Genomic DNA, 25,276 nt, shown 5'->3' on the forward strand with positions numbered 1-25,276 from the left:
ACATGATTTTCTTTCTTCTACCCTGTACTGCCTGAAAAGGAGACAGTTCTTTCCTTCACCACACTTGAAATGCTACAGTAGGGAAGGCATTGGGGCTGTGGCACATCAGGGGGAAAAACTGTTCCCCGTTTTTCTCGCACTCCCTTGGCTTCTGCTGCAGGTGACAGACCCTCTTCCCTCGTGGTCAGACACTGAGCAAAGCTGACTTCTCCATACTGTATGGCACAGGGGGTATTGGTCGGCCCCACCCCTTAGCCACCTGCCCTTGGCTCCTCCAGCACCCCTTATCTCCCCCTCACCCCCTTCCCGATGCAGGCTCCCTGCCTCTGAGCTGGGCAGCTGCAAAGGATAGTTACAAAGATTCTTTGTATTGTGTTTACACGGGGAGGAGTGAAGGCAGGGGCCTGGCTGTGCTCAAAGCACATGGGCCCCCAGCCCTGTTTACACAAAGAGAGAAGGAGCCAAGATAGATGACCCTGTTGCTCAGGGGCCCGGATTAAAAACCTAACCCAAGTCCAGAGCCCACGCGCAGGCTCCTCGTTTCTGAGCTACACCACACAGAAGCAGCTCCGAGGCGCCTTTCCCTGGGAGGCCTGCTGACTCTGCCGGGTGAGAGATGTTTGCACAGGGAGGGAGGTGGCAGCGGCCATCTGGCTGTTCCCTGGCTCAGCAGGGGAGCATTTGCAGGTCAGGCACCGGCTGTGTTCCAGGGCCTGTGGGGAGGCAGCCCCTGGACAACAGTCTTTCTGAGATACTTGTCTCTTCTTTGAGAGTGAAAATGGACAGTTTGGGAAAATTCTTGAAACAGTGCTATTTTTTCCCCTTTAATTCATACCCACACCAAATAAATCTTCTAGGATCTTTCCCCTAGTTTTATTTTGCAGGGTGAGAAGAAACGCAGTTTTCAGCATTTAAAGAATCGTGATGGTTGTTGGCACCTATAAGGTACTTTGCAGTTCACAAAGCATCATCATATCCTCCATTCCACACGATCCTCAGGACAGCGGGGTAAGTAGTTGTGGCCAAAATCGCCCCTAGTTTACAGATGGAGAGTTGACACTTAGAGAAATCAAGTCACCTGCAGGAAACCACACACCCAGGAAGAGGCAGCAGCCAGGTGACCACACATTCCATGCTCTTTCCACTCTGCCCCTGACTCCCCATTTGGCGGAAAAGCAAGGTGTGCAGAGAGCTTGTTCCAACTTGTAACCCCCTTGCAGGTGGCACCCGGGAGACAGCCTTGTGTCTCAGAGACATGGTGGAAGCCAAGACAGTGAGCCACAAGGGCACTATGCTGGGACTATGGGTCTGCCCTTGGGTATCACCAATGGGGCACTCCCTGGGCACCAGACGAAGCCTTATGTTGACCAACTGTATGAAATGGCATGTAACATACACACTCTTCTACCACCAGTGGAATCACAGAGGCTAGGGCATGTGTTATAGAATCATTGAAGCTTTCCTCCAAGTTCTCTAGTCCCTGCCTCCTCTTGGGCTTGATCTCCCTGCGTTCAAACCTGCATATGTCCACCTGAAGCCATTACCTGAGTTCCAATTTCTGTCCTAGCCAGTTCTTCCCAGTTCTTTATCCTGCCTTTTATAACCCAAAATACCAAACCCACCCAACAGGTGTCATTCCCAGCTTTCTCCTCTTTCTCTCTCCGTCTCTGTCCCTTAAGTCCAGCACCACTGCTCGATTCAAATGGCTTTGACTTGTATGATTGACTGGAACTTCTCAGCTCTGCTTTGGCCGCTCTTAGCCCAGTCCTTCTCTTTTCTTTCTTGCTGCTGTCAAATCCTGGCTCTCCTCTCTTCTCGCCAATCTATCCTTTAGTGACTACCTTTCTATGACAACGAATGTGTTACTGGGTTCTGCAGCTTGCAAAGAACTTTTGCACACGTGCATATAGAAATAAATTCATACGAAGTCTTAGTTAGAAGCTAGCTCCTCCTCTGTACCAGGTCTCCATTCATCTCCTGCCTAAACTACTAAAACTGTCTTTTGTTTGTCTTCACCTTGAATGCACCTGAATCCTGCCTGCCATCTTTTTTTTAACCAACCTACACTCAGATCTTTCATTACCTTCCTGATAAAATGCTATTTATAAGCTCTCAAGTATTGTTCCTATTGTGAAGGCCTCACTTCCCTTCCTCCAAAAATTCTAATTAGCTCTCTCCTGTACCCTTCTTTATTTTCTCTCGACATTCGGTACCTGTCGTCGATTGTTAGCATCATCAGACTGTGAATCCTGGAGCCAGAAGCTTTAAGGATCATGTGGCCGGTGAATGATAGCCACCCTGTGCTGCCTACGAGTGTTTGTACATCCACAATATGCTTCCTTACACTGTAAGCTCCCTGGAGCAAAGATGATCCTTTTCCTTTATAAACTACGCAGATGGTTAGAGGAATCTCTGAGGTTAGTTCAGCTGTTCTCCAGGTTCCAGCCCAACTCTGAGATGCATCTCTGTGCCATGTGCTCTCTCTCCTTTGCCATTTGGCCAATAGCAGAGGCAAAGTGGGGAGGCACTGCTATAAATGACTCTCAGTTTGCCTGTGATTGAAACTCTGATGATCAGAGAAGGCTTGGTACTGTGTCCTAGGGTTGAATCCCAGAATTTCAAAGAAGGTCTTGCAAAATTTGTACACAGCCTGCACAAATGAAGACGAGACCTGGGAACACAGCCCAGTGTTATCATTGTCTTCTCTACCTTGGTTCTTAAAGGGTGAAGAAGGACCACCCTATTCCTCTTGGGTGCCTGTCAGAGCCACTGGAGTTGTACTAAGCTCTCCTATATCCGTGCCACCTTTGTGTGCTGTAGACAGAGGCTGCCCTGTCATTGGCATACAGACAGGGAAGAGTTGCTGGGTGGGACCACATATGCAGCTCAAGTCCAAGGGTCAGTCAACAGCCCAGAGCCCTAAACTCATCTTGTGTCCAATGTGTGTGAGTCAAAAAATACAATAATGATAACAACTACATTACTAGCTAACCACAATAGTTCACAGTGTGCCAGACACTGTACCAGGGCTTTATGTGGGTCAACTCAGTTAGAGCCTCATGACTACCCAATGGGATAGATGCTGTCATAATTCCAGTTTTACAGACAAAGAAATGGAGGCTCCAAAAGGTTAGGTAACCAGGCCAACAGTAAGTGGTACAGATGAGATTGGAACCAGGGCCATCTTAATCCAATGCCCATGCATTGCATACCAGACATGGGAAGGTTGTCGCCTGGGCTTATTTGGGAATGAGGCCACAGGCTTGTTTTTGGGTTTTGTTTTGATGAGGGTTTTGTTTGATGAGGGCACCAATGTCCTCATTCAGACCCAGGTGCTTTTGTGCTGGTGTGACCAGATGTGGACTGGAATTCTGTTTGATGACTGGAGTCCAAAGTAAGGACAGGGAGGCTCAAAATTCTGGAGGACACCCCCAGCCCACAGCACAGTACCTCAAAGATCCCAGACGCCAGTAACAGGAGGAGGCTGGCATCTTGTTCTCTGGATGGGTCTCACCCAAGGGACCCAGCAAAAAAAATGGAAGGAGGTCTTGCTGGGGAAGATCTATAGGGACAGGGGGCTAGGCAGGGAGCCGGCTCCTGAGGGCCCACTGAAGATTTCATCCTTGTACTTCACGAGGCACCATTTGGATGTCTGACACACAGACCATCAGTCATGGTAGATGATATTTTCCAAAAGTGGCCACAGCAATATATTCTGGCCTCACATGCACTTCCAGAACCTTGATACTCCCCATCACTCTCTGTCACCTCCCCTTGAAACTGAAGGTGAATTTCTGACTTCCCTGAGGAACCGAACACTGTGAAAGTCATGCTGTGTGACTTCTGAGGCTGGGTGATAAAACAACATGGCCTCCATTTGGCACTTTCTCTCTCTCATGGTTGTCCTTGGATCCCAGCCACTATCCTGTGAGGAGGCCCAGGCCATGTGGAGAGGCCGCATGCAGGTGTTCCAACCAATGGCCCCAGCTAAGATCTCAGCTGACAGCCAGAATCAACCACCAGACTAGGAGGGAGTGAGAGAGATTTCAGATAGTCCAACCCCAGCCTGTGAGCCTCCCCCGCTGAGTGAAGTGGAGCAGAGACAAGGCAACCATGCTGGTCCCTGCCCCAAATTGAAGATAAAGGTTGTCATTGTTTAAACCCACCACATTTTGGAATGATTTGTTTTGAGGCCTAAGTTACTGGAACACTGTGTTACATAGTGAGCAGCGACAGCCCGCAGAAGGAGCAGTAATGGACCTTTGACCCTTTCCTCCTCCCTCCTCTCTGCCCAACAGGCCAAGAGACCACAGCTCAGCCCAGGAAAGGGGAGGAGGAGGCAGTCTCCTAGAAGCTGACCACTGTTTCCTCCACTCCGGGCAGAGGGAGGGAGAAGAGCAAAGTGGAGACCACACTCGCCTTCCCACTGCGTTCCCCAGCCACAACCTGGCCAACAGTAAAGGAGAGAACTTTAGAATCAGAGGTGAGACCAGGGCTCTAAACTAGGCAGAATCTTAACTGAAAGTGACTAGAAAGTATGGAATCTCCGTCAGGTGTCATTTAAAAATCTGTCACTCAGGGGCTGGCCCCGTGGCCTAGTGGTGGAGTTGGTGCGCTCTGCTGCAGGCGGCCCAGTGTTTGGTTGGTTCGAGTCCTGGGCGCGGACATGGCACTGCTCGTCGAGCCACGCTGAGACGGCGTCCCACATGCCACAACTAGCAGGACCCGCAGCGAAGAATATACAACTGTGTACTGCGGGGCTTTGGGGAGAAAAAAGAAAAAAAAAATTAAATAAATAAAAAAAATAAAATCTTTAAGAAAAAAAAATCTGTCGCTTAGGGAGATGAGAGATTCGACAATACCAGAAGGGTACTATCATGGATGAAAAAACTATTTCATGTGTGTGCCCCTCTGAATTGAGAATGCTCAGTAAAGTGGTTATATTCGCCAAGTAACCAAACTTATTCCTACCCAGGGCCCTAGTGTGGGCACCATCTTGAGGCAGTGGGAATGTGGGAGTTAGATGATGCAAGCAGATATGGCTGGAGGCGCGGAGACTCTGAGACTTGATCAGAGTAATTCCGACAAAGACATGATGCTGGAGTATTTTGAAAAGAGGGTCTCACTGGATAAGGATGTGCCATACAACCTACTATCTTCCCCTGGAGGGATACTACCTACTATAGGTATGAAGGCTATGGCTAATCTTTGCCAGATTATTCTGTGGCAAACATCATCCTAGGAGCTTTTTATTTAAATCTCACAACAACCAGTAGAGGCGGGTTCTGTTGATGGCGCCATTTCACAGACAGGGAAACTGAGGTTCAGAGAGGTTAAGTAACCATCCCAGGTTCACTTTCCCAAGGTCGGTCTCTCTCTCTCATATACACAAGAGGTTAAGTAGCCTCCCCAAGGTGGCAGAGCAAGGCTATAAAGCCAAGTATGACCACAAGGCCAAAGAGAAGACTCCTCCACTGCTTTGCCTGTCCTCTTGAGGGATAGTACCATTGAGGACCGCTGTGTTAAGGCAGGGAGTTTTATTCCCAGTTCAGCTGGAGCTCCAAGCTATAAATATTTAGAAATTGTCAATTTCCCTTCTTCCCTGAATCTTCTCTGTTCCTGACATTTTATAGTGGCTATTAGGCAACTCTTCTTCCCACCCCATAGACCAACTCTTTCCCCACCATGTCCTCGAGGATGGTTCACCTATGGGAAAGAAAGTACAAGCCATTTTCTTTTGAGGATAAATGGAACATATTCCTAAGTCCCCTACAAAGGGTCTTTGGCTCTTCCTATGAAACTTTTTCAAATACTCATTCTGGACCTTTCCCTTTGATTATCAGCACTGTGACAAGGAAGAATTTGCATGTGGAAACAACTATATGATAAGCAGAGCCTGCTCCATCTTTTGTGTGTGTGTGTGTGAGGAAGATTGGCCCTGAGCTAACATCTGTTGCTAGTCTTCCTCTTTTTGCTTGAGGAAGATTGATGCTGAGCTAACATCTGTGCCAATCTTCCTCTATTTATGTGAGGTGCCGCCACAGTGTGACCTGACCAGCAGTGCTAGCTCCATACCTGGGATCCGAACTTGTGAACTCTGGGCTGCCAAAGTGGAGTGTGCAAACTCAACCACTATGCCACCAGGGCAGCCCCTCTCCATCCCTTTTTAAGCTTTCTATGTCCTCCTAACTGGAAGCTTTGGGAAAACCATGGATTTTGCATGTTAAGAGCAACCAGGAAGCCAAGAAAGGTTTGTGTATGAGGAAGAACCTGTTTTACGCCACTTCCAAGGAAAACAATCGCCCAATATTAGGTGAAGTAGTGGCAACTGCCTTCACAATTTAGCAGGGAATTGCTTCTCCAGGGAAACGTTGTGATCTCAGAAACCAGAATGGGGACAGATCCTTAATCACGTATCTTTAGATAAGGCTGGGCACGGCCCACTTTTCCATGGAAGGGCTAGACGTGCTCTGATAAACTGAGATCTGGAACCAGGCTTTCTAGCTGGATAGGTGAAGGCACTGAGGAAAGAAACCCAACTGAGGACCCCAGAAGGAAGTCCTGACCAGCATGAAACTGACTGTCCCGAGGGTCTGGGAAAGATAGGCAAAGAGTTGGCATGGGAATCTCACAGAAAGTAGCAGGAGGCACCAACATTAGCTGGGAATCTAGGGCAGGTGATATTGAGAAGCAGGTAAGTAGGTGGCATCTGGGAGTTCTGCCAAGAGGGATCTAGAATCCACTTGCTTCAATCAGGAGCAGGCGGGAAAGCCTCCAGTCCCTGGATAAGAAGTGACAAGGCTAAAGCCCTCTGCCACTCCTAAATGGACCAAGGTGCTATGCAAATCCCAAACCAGGACATCAGGCACAGGGATGAGGCAGGATTCCAGACATGGGAACTCAGATAAAAGGTAGAAGGAGATCTGCTCTTTGGAACCAAACAGAAATTCATGTCACAGAACTGGTGCCCAAGAGTAACCAGAGTGACCTTCTACTGAGACCCAGTGTTCAGCTGGGTCCCCTTACATCTTTCTCTGATATGAATGGGCCTGCAAACGAGGGGCCAGCTCAGCTTCAGAAGGACCACCAGTGGTCCCAGCTGGGGGAAGCACAGCGGGACTTGACTTTCTCCTCCCTCTGGGTCATGTCATTGCAGTCCAGCCACCATTTCTTCTCATCCCTATGTTTAAAAGTTAAGATGAATTCAAAAACATATCTGCACCCTCATGTTCACTGCAGCATTATTTACTATAGCCAAGATATGGAGACAATCTGACAGTCCATTGATGAATGAACTGATAAAGAAAATGTGGTGTGTATATATTACATATATATATACACAATGGAATATTGTTCAGCCATAAATGAGAATGAAATCTTGCCATCTGTGACAAAACGGATGGACCTCGAGGGCATTATGCTAAGTGAAATAAGTCAGAAAAATATTGTATGATCTCACTTATATGTGGAATCTAAAAAAAGAAACAAAAAAAAAAGCTCATAGATATAGAGAACAGATTGGTGGTTGCCAGAGGGGAGGGGTGAGGAGTGGGTGAAAAAGGGTGAAGCTAGTCGGAAGTACAAACTTCCAGTTACAAAATAAATAAGTCATGGGGATGTAATGTATAGCATGGGGACAATAGTTAACAGTATTGTATTGTGTATTTGAAAGTTGCTAACAGAGTAGATCTTAAAAGTTCTCGTCACAAGAAAAAAATTGTAACTGTGTGGTGATTTAGACTTACTGTGGTGATCATTTTGCAATATAAACAAATATTGACTCATTATGTTGTACGCCCAAAACTAATATAAAGTTATATGTCAATTATATCTCAATCTGAAAAAAAGAAAGAGAAAAAAACTTAAGAAGAAATGGCACCCTGGTCCAAAACCATTAAGCACCAGGTCTAGGATTCTGTCATTAAAGGGAAGCACAAGACATATTTTTGTAATTGCACACATATATCCTCAAATACTAAAAATATCCTCAAAATGACTAGTCTTATTATGTAATCTGTCAGCCATCTATGAGCTACACTCTTCTTCCCACCCAGCACCGCTCAGTATCAAAGAAGCTCAGCCTGACAGATGCATCTCGAGGGACCATCTAGTCTACCTTTTCTCTGACACAACACTCCCAGCAAGAGACTATCTATCCTCTCTTTGACCAGCTTTGAAACCATCGCTTCCTAAGGCAAAGCTCTTCCTTTTATCTTACAAAGCTTTTCCTTATACTGAGCCAGAATCGGCGTTCCTAATAACTCCCATACAGTGGTCTTTGCTTTGTCTGCTGGAACCACAATGGAGAATTGATTTCCTGTGGAGACAGGAGTCAGGCACTATTATGGGCTGAATTATGTCCCCCCTAAAATGCCTATGTTGAATTCCTAACCCCCCAGTACCACAGAATGTGACTGTATTTGGAGATAGGGTTTTAAAAGCTAATTAAGTTAAAATGAGGTCATTGGGCTGGGCCCTAATCCAATAGGACTGGTGTCCTTGAAAGAAGAGGCAATTAGGACACAGACACATGGAGAGAAGACCATGTGAGGACACAGGGAGAAGACAGCCATCTACAAGCTAAGGAGAGAGGCCTCAGAAGGAACCAACCCTGCCAACACCTTGATCTTGGACTTCACCTCCAGACCATAAGACAACACATGTCTGTTGTTTAAGCTGCCCGGTCTATGGTACTTTGTTAGGGCAACCTCAGCAGACTGACACAGGCCCCTTCCCAAGTCCCCTCTTCAGCCTAAGCTGCTCTTCTGGCTGAAGCCCAGAGGAGAAGCTTCCATTGCTCCATCCCCATATGGCTAGCTCTCCTCTCACTGCTCTCTGCTTTGTTCCGGCGTCCAGAAGGTGAAGCCTTGCACCCAAGTGACCTGACGGTTGCGGAGGCAGGTGTGCCTTTCCCTCCGTGTTTGGACTCTGTGCTGCTATCTCTGCAGCCTAGGATTTGTTTGACGTTTATTGAATCACACTGTTGGCTCACATTGAGCTTACAATGCATGAAGAGCCCCAGGCCTTGTTAACTACTATTGCTGCCAGAAAGCCACCTCTTTCACTTCCAGTCCTTTCATATTTATTTTTTCCAGACTGATGCTCCATCTTGGACAGTGGCCACAAGGATATTTTGCAGACTTTTCCACCTACATGCAGAACATTTGGCCCTATTACATTTTAACTCATCTACTCCCTGTTTATTATTGGGGAAGGGGACAAGGATTGCTTTTCTACCTTCAACATACTAGCTAACACCATTAGCTTAGAGTCACATACAAATCTAACTTTATGTTACCAACGTTCTTATATAACATTGATAAAACAGAAAACAGGTCCTAAAAAGCACATATAAGAGGATCTGGTTGAACAGGAAACAACAGGACAGAATCCACTAGGAGCTGGCTCTGGACACGCCATTCCAAATTGATGTGAGCTTATTCATATAACTTGGGTCTGGTAATTCAACCAACTGAAAAGTACATCCAACTCTGCCATTACCTGCCTTGCATTCATTCAGCAAGGACTCACTGAGGGCCACACTTCTCTAGCTTGTCCCCTGGAGTAAGGTCCATAAACTCACTGTCTTCTCTATAAAGCAGCATCTCCAGGTATTTGTCCTTTGTGCGGTGCTTGGGCTTCTTCATTCTAGTATTCCAAGATTCAATGATTAAGCCTGTTTTACTCCAGCCACACCATTTACAATTTTTCAGACTTACAGGTCTCCCAGATTTCTACTTCTGGCCATATGGCAGACAAGATGATCAGAGAAAGCTTCCCCATATAGCACACCGAAAAATGGTGGGTTCCATGCAAAATATGTCTTTTTTTAATGCATGAATGAGCTGGTGGGAAAGGAAAGGAATCCTCTGGAGGCCAGAAATGACAAGGAAGCACTAATCCAGATGGAAAGCACACACTAGAGAGACTTCCCTGAAGAGTCTGCTCATCTCTTGCGTCTAGAGCATGGGTTTTAACAGGCCACACATCATGAGGGCAGGAGACAAAGCTGAGGACCTGAGACCTCTGCCAAAAGCTGGGAACCTCAAGGACAACACTCTGAAGGGTGAACAAAAATAAAATCCACCCCAAAGCAGAAGACAATGGGGATATGTAGCTATTCAGGCCTTGGAAAATTCTTAACCACAAAGCCACCCTCACAAAGGTTTGGGGCCTGAAATCACACTATCTGAGTGACCCAAAAGATCTCTAGTTAAATTTAGTTTATAGTGATCCTGTCTTATTAATCTTCCTGGGTATAAGACTGAATCAAACACAGATTCTCACTATAAACCCAGGGCTCATTTAACTCCCAAAGAGAAAAGTCTGAGGAACCCACAATAAAAAGTCACTAAGCATGTGAGAAGATTTACCCTCCGAGGTCCCTAGTGCCTGGTGTCAGCAACACATTCAGGGATGCACCCCTTCAGGATTAAGTCTACTAGTTTTCACAACATGGAAGTCAAACTTGGGAGCACAGTTTCTAGAGTGCCCTTCAGAAACTGTTATTTGCTCAGGGCAGCCTGCCAGTCCTTCAGCACAGCACCCCTTCGTAACAATAAATCACTACAGTTGGTGCTTTCAACCCTTTCACCTTTGAGTTCTTTCAAAACTCTTGGTGGATGCAACCTGATCTCATTAACTGAGCTTGTTTATCAACAGGTCTAGAGCCTTGGAGCTACAGCACTATTTCATATAGTTCCTTTACTGTGGGACCAACAACCTCATTTCTTGGAATCTATCCTCAGGAAAATAACCAGAGATGTCTTTAGTGATTATATACAAACATGTTTTCTTTTCTCATAGTACCACTATGAAACTGTCTTATTTGATTATTTACTCGTCTCTTTTCCCCGTACGGATGTAAGCACCATTATTTCCTCTTCTAATTAAGATTACAATAAGAATAGCAATAATAATAACGATGGAAAGTAACATGCATCGAGTGTTCACTGTGTGCCACATGGTTTGCTATGCACTTTATACACGTTATGTCATTGAACTCTCACAAAGACTTTATGAGCTTAGAACAATGATCACCATTATCAATTACTATTAGTAATTACCAATGATTAATTATCATCATTTTACAGATGAAGAAACTGAAGGCTTAGAGAGGTTATTAAGAAGCCCCCAAAGACTAGTTAGTGGTGGAGTTCAGACTTGAACTCAGCTCCATTTGACTCTAATTTTTATGCTCTGAATAAGGACACTGTGCCTGGTGTATGGGAAAGCTTAAAAGGAGCTCACCGGTCTCTTAAGTCATTCCACGGAAAAGGCACTATGCAGAAGAGTATCCTAGATTTTTAAGTTTCTTGTCTAGTATGGCAGAACCTGTTGGTTAGTCTACTCAAATCTCTGCCCCTACCGCCCCTAGGATCTCAGCTGTCCTGTTTTTGCCCTGCTAGCATAGCCCTGATTTTGTTTAGATTCTCCCCTTCCATACGGCTCACAGGTACCACATCCCAGGCAGTGAATCTCCGTAAGTCTTAGCCAATCCTGGTGATTCTATCCTCCATGCTCTTATGCTTCTTGGCATGAGTATGTGATTCTATTCTAGCTGAAGAGATGTGAAAGTCTACTGGGAGTGAGAGCGAGGGCAAACAGTTATAAGATTTTCCCCGCTCTTAAAAAGGGACACAAGACAGAAGACACGCCAGTCCCTTTTACAAGCTCTGAATATGGTATGAGGAGATGACTGAGGCTGTGGCAGCCATCTTGGGACCACCAAGGAAACAGCCAAAAGCATCAGTCAGGTGTGTTATAAAATTTTCTCACTTGTCTTTTAATTTTGTAAGTGTGTTTTTTTCAACTAGTTTTAAAAGGCTTTTAATTTAAAAATCTACCATTTTTTTTTCATGGTTCCTGTCTCTGGTATTATTTGAATTGGAACTTTGGATAGTAAGAGATAGATATTGAGCTGAAATAAGCTGTGGCAAAAGTGAGAATTTATTAACTCACATAACCAGAAAGGACAGGGTGTAACCTAGCATTGCAGGAGGTAGAGACTAGCCATCCTCTGTTTGCTTCTCAGCTTGCTTTTCCCTCCTTGGCAGAGCTTTATTTTCTCATGATGGCTGTATCCAAAAGGCTAGAATCACCGCCAATGGCAGTGCCAGGAGACACATCTTAGTTTCATGAACAGGGAGGGGGTTCAAAGAATCTCAAGGTGACTCAGACTGGTAGCCAGAGGAGTTATTAGCCCTGCTTGGATGAGGAGCTCACCTCTAGACCAGCCACCGTGGCCAGGAAGACGGATTCACATGAGAGGACACCGCTTGCCCAAACCACTTGTCCATGGCAGCAGGGGGTGGGGAGTGCAAGGGCAGGGCAGGGTCCTCGGAAGAGGGGAGCTGCTGGGTGGACGAGTCAATGGATGCCTACCTCAGGTGTCATGCTTAATAATCTCCCACTGCCCAAAGGGTACAAATAGTCACGCCTCCTTTCTTCTATTACTTATTTGGTTTTATATTTTATGTTTAAAATTTTAATCCATCTGGAATTTATTTTGATCTAAGTATAAAGTACACATCTAATGTTTCATGTTTTCCAGATTGGTAACCAATAACCCCAAAACACAACCATGTGATGGGCTACAGAAATAAGAGTTGTAGCGTGGAATACTACTCAGCCATAAAAAAGACAAAACTGTCCCATTTGTGACAACATGGATGCACCTTCAGGGTATTGTGCTGATTGAAATAAGTCATGCAGAGAAAGAAGGGCACCATACGATTTCATTCACATGTAGCACACAAACAAACACATAGATAAGGAGAACAGATTGGTGGTGACCAGAGGAGAAGGGGGTGGGAGGAGGGTGAAAGGGGTAAAGGGGCACATGTGTATGATGACAGATAAAAACTAGACTACTGGTGGTGAATACAATGCAATCAATACAGAAACTGAAATAGAATAATGTTCGCCTGAAATTACACAGTTATAAATGAATATGACCTCAATAAAATAATTTTTTAAAAAAGAAAGGGGCCTGCCTGGTGGCATGGTGGTTAAGTTCTCATGTTCCGCTTTGGCGGCCTAGGGTTCACAGGTTCAGATCCCGGGCACGGACCTACACACGGTTCATCAAGTCATGCTGTGGGGCTGTCCCACATACAAAATAGAGCAAGATTGGCAGATGTTAGCTCAGGGCCAATCTTCCTCACCAGAAAAAAAAAAAAAGAAAGAAAGAAGACCTGTAGCAACTATACATATTTTCTTCCTTATTTGTATTATATTTTATATTTATATATGTATTTATATATTTCTATATATTCACTAATCATTCCTTTTTTCCTCTCTCTGTTTATACTACAACTTTATATAAAGAGTGTTTTTAATTTTACTCCAGGAGTGGTTTTAGATTTAGGTTTAGATTTTAGGTTACACACTAATCAGGTGAGACTGGAACTGAACGAGAAGAGAAAGTAACACTCAATGGCAGATACGGCGACTGATGGGACTTTTCAGAAAAGGGCAAAAGCCTTCATTTGTATGAGGGAAGTTGCATCATCTTAAGTGGAAGCACAACGCCTTTTGTTGTCACTGCTGTTGCATGGAAGTTAAATCTGGATGAAAGGGTGTGAATGGATGCAATGGACTTCACCTGTCTGCTCTCAGCTCTCAGTTCAATTCTGTCTGCATTCTGTGTTCCATTCTGTGTTGAAGAAGTCTGGGACCGTGCGAATTACACTTTCCAGACTCCTTTGCCAACAGGCAATTCTGGTGTCATTTCCTGCAGGGTTACTGGAATAGCCTTGGTGGTGGTGATGGTGAGCCAGCAGGGTGAGACAGCTGGTGATGAAGCAGTGGCCTGGGCATGCAGGTCCACAGGTGCCCAGGCCCTGGGTGTGGGACATACAACCCACAGAGGAGGCTCAAAGAATTCTTCCCTCAGGAAACTGTGGTAGGCAGAATGATATCCCGAAACATCTATGTCCGAATCCTGAAACCTGTGAATATGTTATCTTTCATGTTAAAAAGGACTTTGAAGATGTGATTACATTGAGCATTTCAAGACGGAGAGATTATCCTGGCTTATCTGGGTGGTCTCAGTGTAATCACAAGAGTCCTTGTAAGAGAGAGGCTGAAGGCTCAGAGTCAGAGAGCAAAGATGTGAGGCTGGAAGTAGAGGTCAGAGAGAAGAGAGAAAGACAGGGATTTGAAGATGCTACACTACTGAGTTTGAAGATGGAGGCAGGGGCCATGAGCCAAGGAATGCAGGTGGCCCATGGAAGATAGAAAAGCCAGGAAGTGGGTTCTCCCTTACAGCCTCCAGAAGGAACCAGCCCCGTTGACACCTTGATTTTGGCCCTGTAAGACCCAGTTTCAGACTTCTGACCTCCAGAATTGCAAGAGAATAAATTTGTATTTTATATGCCCTAAGGGCTGTGAGACTGGAATAGGAGGCCACAGGGAGCCAGCTCAAGTGGTAAATCTGACAGGCAGCATTACTCATGCTCAGAAGTGCAGTCCCCTGTGACGACTTTATTGCTGAGTAAGACTTGTCTGCCAGCCTCTCCCATGGGGTGAGCTCTGTCTCAGGAGGCTTCTCCGACCTTCGTGCAAATAGGCCTGAGGAGGATACATTCCTCAAATTCAAAAGGCCCAGACACTTGCACCCCCAGAGTGAATTCACATGGGTCAGGACTCCAAGGTACCCTTTTATGGAGGACACAAGTCAACCCATAATGGGAACAGAGGCTCGGAGAGGTTAACTAACTTGCCCAAGCTCATACAGTGAGATAGTATTTCAGCAAAGATTTAAACCCCAGTCTGACCCTAAGAATCAAGCAGATCACGGACTCTGCTGCCTTCCATGTGCAGCCACCAGAGAGAGGAGAAAAAAAATTGTGGCTTATGTATTTTTGCCTTCCAAGCTGGGTTTCTTAATTCCTTGTGGTTTATGGGAAATGTTTTCCATATTTCTGGGAAAGAGAAAGGTTTTTCTGTTATCTACCACACTGTGTCCACCCGTTCCCTTCATCACATACACCTGACAGGCTTTTTCAGTGAAACCTGTATTACCGCAGTGCAAATCAATATTTGAGTAGCACTTACCAGAAGATTTGAAGGTGTTGAGTCATCTTGTCCTGGACAATGGAAAGGGGACTGTGGCATTATTCTGCTCATATTTTCAGTGACCCACTACAGCTGGGAGAGATGAAGTGATTGGGTAAGGTTATACAGTTTAGCAAGTGGTCGGCTGGCACCTGGCTGAAGTCTCCTCGCGTAGACTCTGGGCTTCGTCTGCTGTCCAGACCGCCCATCCCGGGGTGCCTTCTGTGTGCCACCCTGGCCATCCACCTTGTCTAGGGAGCACCAGCCTTCCCACAAGCAGGGCCAGTGGGCAGCTTGCAGACTCCATGGGAGTTTGTTCACCATCAGCCCCCTCCCATGGCGCTGAGGGGCACAAAGAGTTGGGAAGGTTGGTTCTGGTCTAAGGCCGTGATGCCAAGGATTAAAAACAACCAGCCACATCCATCAACATCCTTCACTGAAGGCCTAGTGGACTCACCTCCAGGAGGCATTGTGAAGAAGAAGAATGCACTTTTTGAAAGGGAAGGAGTGGCAAATGTGCTTCCATATTATTGGGGAGGATGGGCATTCACCTCCCGGGCAGGTGGCGCATTGTTTGGGGGAACCCATTGAGAGAACATTTTTAAGAAAGGGAGCTCCTTAGCCATGGGGCTCTTTAGACAAGAGGCAGCACATGGCCACCTACCTGCAAAACCCGTCTGCCCCCAACTCAGAGGGGGTGTACCTGTGTATGTGCCCTGTGTGAGTGTGCCCCTTGTTTGTTTGCTGAGTGCCATTGAAAAAATGAGAAATTTCATCTAAAAATCCCATTTCTCCTTAGAAAAATGAGCCTATCTGGTAATTCTGAGTCCACATCCCACTTGGCAACAATAGGCTGAAAAGTGATTGCCTCCCTCGGCCGGGGCATGTGCTCAATAGATGGGTGGCTACCCACAACCCCCTTCACACTCAGGCAACCATTAAATCTATCCCAGCCATTGGCTGCCTGGCCCTCGTGGGCATTTGGGGATGGGGGTGGTCGGATTGATGTACGTAAAGTGAAATCAATGCCCAACAGAACAAAAGCTCCAAGAGACTGTTAGGATCTTAGAAGCTAGGAGATGTGAGGAAGGATCTGGACAAGGCAGAAGGCTTCAAGGGAGGCTAAGCATTAGAGAGCTGGCCAGGGATATATTCCTGATGGCTGAGATGGCTGAAAATGTTGAATATTCACCTTGAGGCTGATTCCAGTCCACACGGTTATCATCTTCCTCATTGATTCAGAAATTGAGGATTAAATCTATTGTGCACAACAATCTTGTGCGATGGATCTTTCATGGGTCTAGAAACTGAAGAAGAAGCTGTTCCAAGCCAGGGGACCCAGAGAAGACAGCAGCTGGCAGTGGCACTCAGGAGCAGCAGGAGGAGAAGCTACAACATGGCTGACCCTGGAGCAAGCTTGAGACAACACCCTTTTCTACTAGCAGAGAGTAACCTTCAGAAGAGAGCTCCACAGAACTCTTAATCCTGATCTGGGAAATCTGCAACCAGCCCCGAGAAGTGCATTTATGTGGCTCCAGACACACACATCATTTCACGTTGTATTTTGGTGACCCACACATTGGCCTAACATCCCCTACCAGACGGTAAACTTCTTGAAGACCAGTGCAAAGTGACTTTTGCATCCTCCAAAATCAAGCATAATCCCTGATACTTACTAGGTGATAAATGGCTACAAAAAAATAAATTCTGCCGTAACTCTGATATGACCCAATAAATTAATCAAGGTCAATAGAAGGACATTTGCCACCCTTCTGGTATAAGTAACTTTGCTGAAGGAAGAAGACAAGAATTAGACCTCTTTGGATAAGAAATATAGTAATATATATATTGCAAAGTGCATACCCATTAACTCAGTAAACCCATTTGTCAGAATCTGTCCTAATTAAATAATCCAAAAGACATTTGCACAAAAATCTTCATTTAAATATTTCTTAAACTATCCAAACTTTGGAAGTATTCTACATGTCTAGAAATAAAGGAATTATTAAATAATTAATGGTATAGCTGCTCCATGGAATACTATAAAGCTATTAAAATGATACTTATCCATTCTGTGTAGCAAAATTTAAAATGTTAATGATATTAAGCATTTTTAAGTGTACACATGATTTCACATCAATCACATAGGGCTTTTCCAGGTGACAAAGAACAAAGTTAGACTCTTCATTGGCAAGGGATTTATTGTAAGGACACGTGGGGAAGGACGGAGACAGGGCGCAATGGCATATGCAGCAAAGTCCAGCACTGCAGAGAATAAAACACAGGGACCTGAAGGTTATTCAGGCTGTCGCCTCATCATGCAGTGGGCCCTCAGCACTGGGTGGCTGGGCTCCCTCCTGTGCGCTCTGCCATGTAGAGCACCAGCCCTTCTCTGCATTTGTTTCTAGAGCTCAGTTTGTTTTTCTCTCTACTCAAGCCTCTGCTTACTCATGGCTTCTATCACGTAATGTCTTCTGCTTACTGATTTCTGCTTGCCTCCAGCTTTCTGTGTGTCTCACATTTAAACTCCCCAGGAAGGAGATCTAATTGCCTTGGATCCCTGCTGTTCCATTAGTCAGAGCTCTCAGGCCAGGCCACCTCCATAGCTCCAATGGGCAGCATCTATATAAGCCGTATTTCCATCAGGTGCCCAAATGTGATGCAATCAGCTCTGGTCCAAAAAGTGGTCACAGGATGAACGTGGCAGGTACTTCACGCACACCAGCTACCTATCCATTACAAGGATAGTTTTGAACTATGTTTAACACAATTAATGAAAAATACATGCACACATATGAAAACAGATGGGAAGGGGATAAATTAAAGCCATCATAGTCCAGTTAAGGTGGAGGGATTACAAGTGATTACTTTTCTCCATTTTGCAATCTTCATTTAATGACACTGTAATTGTTTTTTTTTTAGTTTTCAAGTATTTTGTAAAGAGTAGTCTCCCCCAGCACGATGAAGTGTATTCAGGAATTGATAAACAACAATGTACTCCTGAAATTACACAAAGGTATAAACCTTTATAATCCCAATAAAATTACTTAAAAAAAAAAGTAATCTCCCCCACGTAATAGGAGTCATGCAACCAAGCTACTAAGTTCAGTCTTTCCCATGTACTTGTTTTGGGAGGTAGAACAAAGTCACAGCCATTAAAGCTTGTGGTCACGCTTGCAGGCGGAGCATTATTTCTGCCTTACCTTGCCAGGTAAAGGTCAAGGCCATAATTGTTGAAGGTTTTTAAAGCACCTTGAAGGCAAAAGTGTCTGTTATTATTCCTCTGAAACCTCCTTTAAACTGATATAATAGCATGTGCCACATGAGCAAAACACAGAACCTCATAACTAACTCGGCTGTGTCAAGTATTTGAAAACACCATCCTCTCGACTGACAAAAATCTCCAGGGCCCGAGAGAAGCTACCATGGCAGTTCTGTGAAATCAGCCACCCCTGGCTTCACTTTGATCTTCCTCTGTCTACAGCCTTGTTTCAGAACCTCTGTCACAGACATACAATTACTAAATATTATTACTGCTTGGTAATAACTATAATTACTACAAGGACTGCCAGAGATGGAAAGACAGGAGAAATCTAATTATCATACGGACTGGTGTCTGAGCTGGACAGTCTGTTTGTATCTCGTAAAGCCTGAAGCCCCTTCTCGTCCGTCCCCGGCATTAATTCCGGACGCGCAAACTGAGGACGGGAACTTCAAACCTGGAGGCTTGATCCCCCGAGGGCAGGTCCCCAGTCTAGCAATTCGGGAACCGAGATGCAAAATCCTCCCGCGCTCCTAGAGAGGACCCGGAAGCGCTGCGCAGTCCCGGAAGGCGAGGTGCTGACACACTTCCGGCCTTTGTGACTCATTGTGTCTGTGTCGAGGCGTCGGGAGGGCCTAGGTCCGTGTGCAGCGCCCTTCGGCCGGCCTGAGCCCCAGAGTCGGCTCCCCTCTCTCGCCCAGCGTCCCCAGGCCGCTCCCGGGGCTCACGGTGAGACTTGGGGCCGGCCTCGGGGGAGGGCGGGCGGGGCCGCAGGGGTGTGTGCGTGAGGGTGGGCTCTGCAGCTGCGGCCCGGGTTGCCCTGCAGGCCGCCCGGGCGGAGTGTGACGAGAGTCCGGTGACCCTGTCCCCTCCCCAGGCCCGGCTGTAGGAAGCTCCGTCCCCCGGGGGGACGTCCCCGCCCCACCCCGGGACCAGGCGGGGATGGGGCGAGGGCTTAGCGTCCAGGGGAGCTCGGAGACCTGGGGAGAAGGCGTCTACGGCCCCTTCGGGCCTCTCGCCCGCGGTGTCGTCATCGTCGTTTGACGTTTCAGAGAATCGCGAGCGAAGCGACCCCTGTCTGATTTTTCTGCTTCTCCTAAGTCGCCATTTGCTTTGATTCCAATGAGAGATTTTTTTTTCGGGGTCTTCCAGGACCTCGAGGTGAAAAATGCGGAAGGCCGAGCAGTGGACGCATTTTGAGGTGCCGCATACGTGTTTCGAGATCACCTGTGTCTTTTCACCCCACCCCCACTCGCGAGTGGTGATTCAGGAGTCTTTGAAGCCTAGTCAGAATGGAGAAAGAAGTGATTCAGATCTAGTAGCGATTATGTACATCCCACTCTCTCTCACTTTCAGCTAATGAGTATTTTGAAGGCTTTTTAAAAATGAGCTGTCCGGAAGATTAGGTAGATTTTTTAGTTCTCGGTGGTTGCTCTGCTTGACTTGGAGTGGGTGAACAGTGAAGGGCATTTGTGGAAATTGCACAGGCTGTTAGGAGCCTGATGAACCGAGTGACCTTGGATAAGACAAAACACTTGGCCAACTCTCAATTTTGTCATCAATAAAATTAACTAGATTTTCTCAAAAGTCCCTTCCAACTTGGAAATCATTTGATTTGGTCAGTGTAATTGAAAAACTCAGCTACCGTTTAGCCTGACACTGCTCCCCTCCCTTCCCTTTCCTGCAGTGCCTCCGGTACACAATAAGATACTTTCATTATAGAGAGTGGCTGTTACATGGCCTGGGACCAAAGAAAGCATTTATTGTACAGGCCAGTGCTAGGCGGATTGGAGGTGGTCAGTAAATACTTGTTGAATTGAATTGTGGAGAATTCATTGTAACCAGATCAACAAAGCACTGTTCCTATATATGCTAGCCAAATGTGGAGAAATAACTTTACTACATAGGGAACCATAATGATAATTTGCCCCAGAATGTTTCTCCAAGTTTGTATGCAGGATTCTTGTTCATTATTTCAGGCAGTTTTCACCAATCTTACAGTACAAACGGAAGCTAGCTACTTGGTACTATAGTCTTTTGCTGGTTCTCTACGTGATCTAAGCATTTAAATTTTTTCTAACTTTATATGGTATCTAAATACAAATGAATGTTACGGTTAAATCCTACCTTTTCATTCTGAGATAGTATCAATATTCTTTGGGAAGGTAGCTGTCTTTTAAAGGAAATGTTTTTATATTTTAAGACATTTTATAGCTCTGTTCAAAAATGGCAGGGGGGCGGTTTGTTTAAACTTCTAAGACTACGCCCTGGAAAAGATACTGACCTGTTTAGAAAAATAGCCTTTGGAATAAACTGAGCTTGTAACTCCAAGCCCTTTTTGTAAGAAAATCGTTTGTATTCTTGGTGAGAACCACATGCGGGGGATAATCTTATCTATATTGGATAGTGTGTCAGAATGGTTGTCAGCTTAAAGGGACCCCGGAGGTAGTTTTCCACTCCTCCCCCGCTTACACACACTTGACAGGTAAGGATACTGAGTGTCCAAGAGGTTAAATAACTCACTCGGGGATGTGTAACTCATTTGTGGGAGACTGGAATTCAGCTGTTCCAACCTGTGCTGCTATTATAGGATTTCTTCCATTGCTTAATCTCAGCAGGCTGAAAATTGCAAAATACAGTTACATTTTGTAAATTTATCAACAAAAATTAAAATACTTTTCTAGTGCCTGCTAAATGCCAGACACTGTTTTAAGTGCCTTATATATGTTAACTCATTTAATCCTCACAGCAACTCTGAGGTAAATACTGTTTTTCATCCCCGTTGTGCAGATAAAGAAATGTGCATAGAGAGATGAACCGGCCCCAAATCATCACCTGATGAGTGGTGAGCTGCTAAGTGGTAGCCTGTGGGGCTAATTTGAGGGTAACATTGTATGAATAGGCACAAAATAGTGACATTGTAAATTCAGTCAAGTATTTTCTAAAAACTGATGCTTGCAAGGAAGCATACTGAGTGGTCTAAGAGGCACAAAGACGCATACCCTTAACAATAGTTCGGTTGAGAAAGAAGGCATGAAAAATTAAATTACAGGGGAAGAAACATCCTAAGAACTTCCATATCAAATGCTAGGTGGAGACTATTAGGGCCAGGAGTTTAAAGAAAGGAGAAAAGATTGTGTGCTCAGATCCTCTGGGAGACCTAAAATAAAACCCAGCCCTTCCACTGCTGTTGTGACCTTTCTCTTGTCCAGAGTAGGAGCAGAGAAATGTTGGGAGATGGGGGAGAGGACCTGTCGCAATTGAGGGAAGAGGGCATATGCCCATGCCCTCGTCTCTGTCCCTTTAGGTCTCACTTCCTCCTCAGAGTCTTCCTATTGAGTCCCACTGATCCAGGAGTATTCTGCTCTTTAAAACTCTGGCCTAAGTGTGGTCACAAATGAAGATTCCTTTTATTCTCCTTACTATAGCTGAGACAGGATAGAATTTTCATAAAAATAGAGATTTCTAGTGCTAGGCTAGTTACTGCAGTAGTTCAGTTATCCTGTTTCAAGGTCCCACCTGGTTAGACTTTAGATGATTCCCACTTGCTTCTCCTCCTGTATCTCCTGAGTCACATAGCTCTCCAGTGAAAACAGTGGGTGGCAGGTGAAGCCCATTCCTGAGTGATCATCCTTCATGGGTCTTCCTCTCAGAAGGACTCTGTATGTACACAGAAGCCCTTCCTTACCCCACATGTTGGGACAGAGTGAGTTTGGTATGATGGTTAGAGCTTGAAGTGAGGAGTCCCACAGACCTAATTTCAAATCCTGGCTCTGCCATTTAATTGCTGTGTGACCTTGGGTATGTTATTTAATGTCAGTAAACCTTAGGTTTGTCATTATAAAGTGAGATGATAGCTGTGTGAAATGCTTCATATGATACCTGGTACAGAGAAAGCCCTCAATAAACGTTGGCTCTTACTATTCTGCCTCCAGGAGGCTTGAATTGAACAGTGATGAGAGGCAAGTGGCATTTTAGCTTAGGTCTGACAGAGAAGTAGGATTTGAAAAGGCAGAGAGACTGGGAAGGAAATCCCAGGCACTGAGTGTGATGTGAGGAAAGGATAGCAATCAAAATACAGGGGCAATATGGGAAATACTGAGTAGACTCATCTTGCTGGATGGAGAAGGTTCCTGCGGGGGAGGGAGAGACATTGATGGGAACTGAAGCTGGAGGGGAAACTGGGACCAGGTACTGGGGTGTGTTGACGCAAGGCTATAGAGTTTTAGGAAGAAGAATCTGAGAATAAGGTAGGAGATGAATTGTGGGGAGGAAGAAAATGAAGGCAGGGAACCAAAGGGAGGAATCTGGACTTCATACAGCTAGGTAGAAAAATATATATGAACGAAGAATTCCTTCTACCTGGTGCTTGGACACTGAATGCATGTAAGGAGAGGGGGCAAGGAACGTGAGAATCTGAGCCTGTGCGATTGAGATATTAGTAGAACGTCTGATCTCTAATTGCCACAAAAGGCAGATGGCAGGGGGGGCTGTGGTAGTTTGAGTGGTTCTTATTTCTTTTATTCAGTTTAACAGAATTAAACTCTGCCAGGTTCTCTAGGAGATGATTACAAAGAAGACAAGAGTCCCTGTCATTGAGGGGCTTAAAATTTAGTTGGGAGTGGAGATAGGAACTGTCACCCAAATAGTGATAATACAAGGAGGATGTAAGTGCCATAAGATAGAACAAAGAAAGTACTAAGGGTGTTCAAAGGAGGAAGATACCTTATTTAATTCAGAATGTCAGGAGACATTACACATCTTGAAGGGTGAGTGAAAATTTGACCCATAGTGTTGATAGGGTGGGAGATGGTTCACAGCAGAGTGAGGATGAAAAATCACACTGCATGCTTGGGGATCATTAATAGGCCAGACAGGCTGAAATATAGGGGCTTGCTACTAAGAAAAGTAGTGTAGTGTGTTGTCTGAACACTGAATTGGTAGATATTGAGGATTCGTTGACAGTAATTGAGAAGAAGGAGGGAATAGCCAGAAGCATACTTTGGCAATACTCTGTTGACCTTGGTGTATTGTTGGTATTGGAACAGGGAGAAATTGAATCTAGAGAAACGATACGGGACTATGGCACTAGTCTAGGCAGGAGATATGGAGCCTGACTTCGGGTGGTGGAAAATAATTGTGGGAAGCATAGCAGAAGATCATCTTTCTTTTGACTTCTCAAAATGAAATGAAAGAAACTAAGGTTTATAGGAACTATTTAGCAGCCAGTGGGGAGAAACTAGGCAAACTTGCTGCCTCTTCCTATAGAGGTTCTGGCTATTCTGTGCCCCAGCTCCCGGGGGCCTCTTCCTAGAAGCTGTCTTATTAAGGCTGTCAGTTACTTCTCAGGGCTCCTCTTGCACTGCTACTGAAACCTCCTTAGAACAGTTGGCACCTTCTTCTCTGTACTGTAATTATTTATATAAAAATAGGAATCGTGCTTCTCATCTTTTTATTCCCCTCAGTCTAGCAGGCACCTTGCATATTGTAGATCTGCAGAAGTGTTTAGGAAGTTGAATAATTGTAGCTGTAAGCAGGTAAAGCTGCTCTGAAATTGAAAAAATATATTAAGGCTGCAGCAAGGAGGGTGGGGTGCAAAACAGCTCTGAGGGAATCCATCGATGGGAATGGCTAGAAGATGGTTTGCAATAGGACTTTTGCTAGTTTAAAATTATTAGAGAAATTACTTGATTCCCACATCTTCTTACATTTATGTAGAAAGCCTTTTTGAATGTAATGTTCTTTGTTATTATTATAGACTGCTATTGTAATAAGAATTTCTGTTTTTCATTAGGGACAAAGGAGAAAGAAAAACTAATCCTGTGATAAATCTCAAATTACAGTCATATTTTCTGTAATTAACATAGTCATCTCCAAACTTTTTTGGTCACATTCTTATCAGTAAAAACTATTTATAAAAATTACAAACATATGCTGTTATACCAATGATGAATAAATGAAAAGCAATTAAAAACAGTTAATGTATTGAGGCATATGAGGAAACCAGTTGGTTTAAAACTAATCCGGCCTGACCTTGCTTTTGAGAATGACCTGACGTGCCTATCCAGCGTGCCTTGTACATCTGCTTTAAACATTTACAATATCCCAAAGCAAAGAAAAATGCCCTTAAAGATAGGGATGTATGCCTCACCCCAGATCAGCATTTCTTTAGAGATAAGCATTTCTTCCCAGAAACTAAGGGTCAAACTGACCTGTTGTGTGCATCTCATGACCACTGACCTGTTGCGCTAGCAAGACATCTTATGATTATAGTAAAAAAGAGAGATTCCTGTTATACTTGGTGTGTGTTCCTTGTTCCAAGATGGCGTGTAACTTCTCTGTAGACGCCGCTTCTTCCTCGGAGCACTTCTTCCCCTGGTGGAGGTTACTTCTCTCAGGCTGTATGGTCCTCAGGCTGGCTCATACAATAAACTCACCCAATTTTGATTTATGCATTGATTATTGATTATTTGCGTTGACACCAACATTTTGTATAATAAAACAGTACATTAAATCGTGCTCTTTAAAAATAATTTTTGTGCTTTAAATGTACATGATTCCTTTCCCACCAAAATTGTTAATAACTTTTTAGTGAGAGCCATGTAATTAAAAATGCTTTGCTGATCTAAAACTCTTGGCTTAACTCATTGTGATACTATCTTGTATTTGGTGCTTAATTTTGATGGCTGCACAGGTGAAAAAAATATTTCCCAAAGATTTGTCACTTCACATGGAAGAAACGCATTGTCGACTGCTTAGTAACTCGTGCTTGGTGCTGTCCACCAAGCACGCTAACTTTTTGTTGCTGTTGAAATTCAGCTAGTACAGTTCCATTTTCCATGCCCTTAAATCATCTGTTCTTACAAACTAATCTAAAGGTGTTTTATATTTTTAACAAACAGGCCTAAGACCCACTAAAACTCTTGATTTGGAACATTTTTAAACAGATGAGGA

The 25,276-nt window shown here is 44.8% G+C and overlaps 1 protein-coding gene and 1 long non-coding RNA gene across 5 annotated transcripts in view; both read left to right on the top strand.

Moving 5' to 3' along the window:
- Window positions 1-443: 443 nt before the first annotated feature.
- LOC103561762 (uncharacterized) lies at window positions 444-4,827 on the top strand. Of its 4 annotated transcripts, none has more exons than XR_011524693.1 (5): window positions 444-609; window positions 872-1,008; window positions 2,231-2,347; window positions 4,299-4,483; window positions 4,554-4,827. It is a non-coding gene; the product is annotated as an uncharacterized lncRNA (long non-coding RNA). The 4 variants fall into 4 exon arrangements; XR_011524695.1 differs by having other exon boundaries at window positions 4,580-4,827; XR_011524694.1 differs by having other exon boundaries at window positions 885-1,008.
- Window positions 4,828-18,913: 14,086 nt separating this feature from the next.
- The window catches only part of ZSCAN21 (zinc finger and SCAN domain containing 21), a 42,547-nt gene continuing 36,184 nt past the window's right edge, over window positions 18,914-25,276 (top strand). The window contains exon 1 of the mRNA XM_008536548.2: window positions 18,914-19,051. The gene's annotated coding sequence lies outside the window, so the exon portion shown is untranslated. The remainder of the gene's footprint in view (window positions 19,052-25,276) is intronic.

The sequence above is a fragment of the Equus przewalskii genome, chromosome 12, assembly GCF_037783145.1.
Source record: "Equus przewalskii isolate Varuska chromosome 12, EquPr2, whole genome shotgun sequence".
Classification (NCBI taxonomy): Eukaryota; Metazoa; Chordata; class Mammalia; order Perissodactyla; family Equidae; genus Equus; species Equus przewalskii.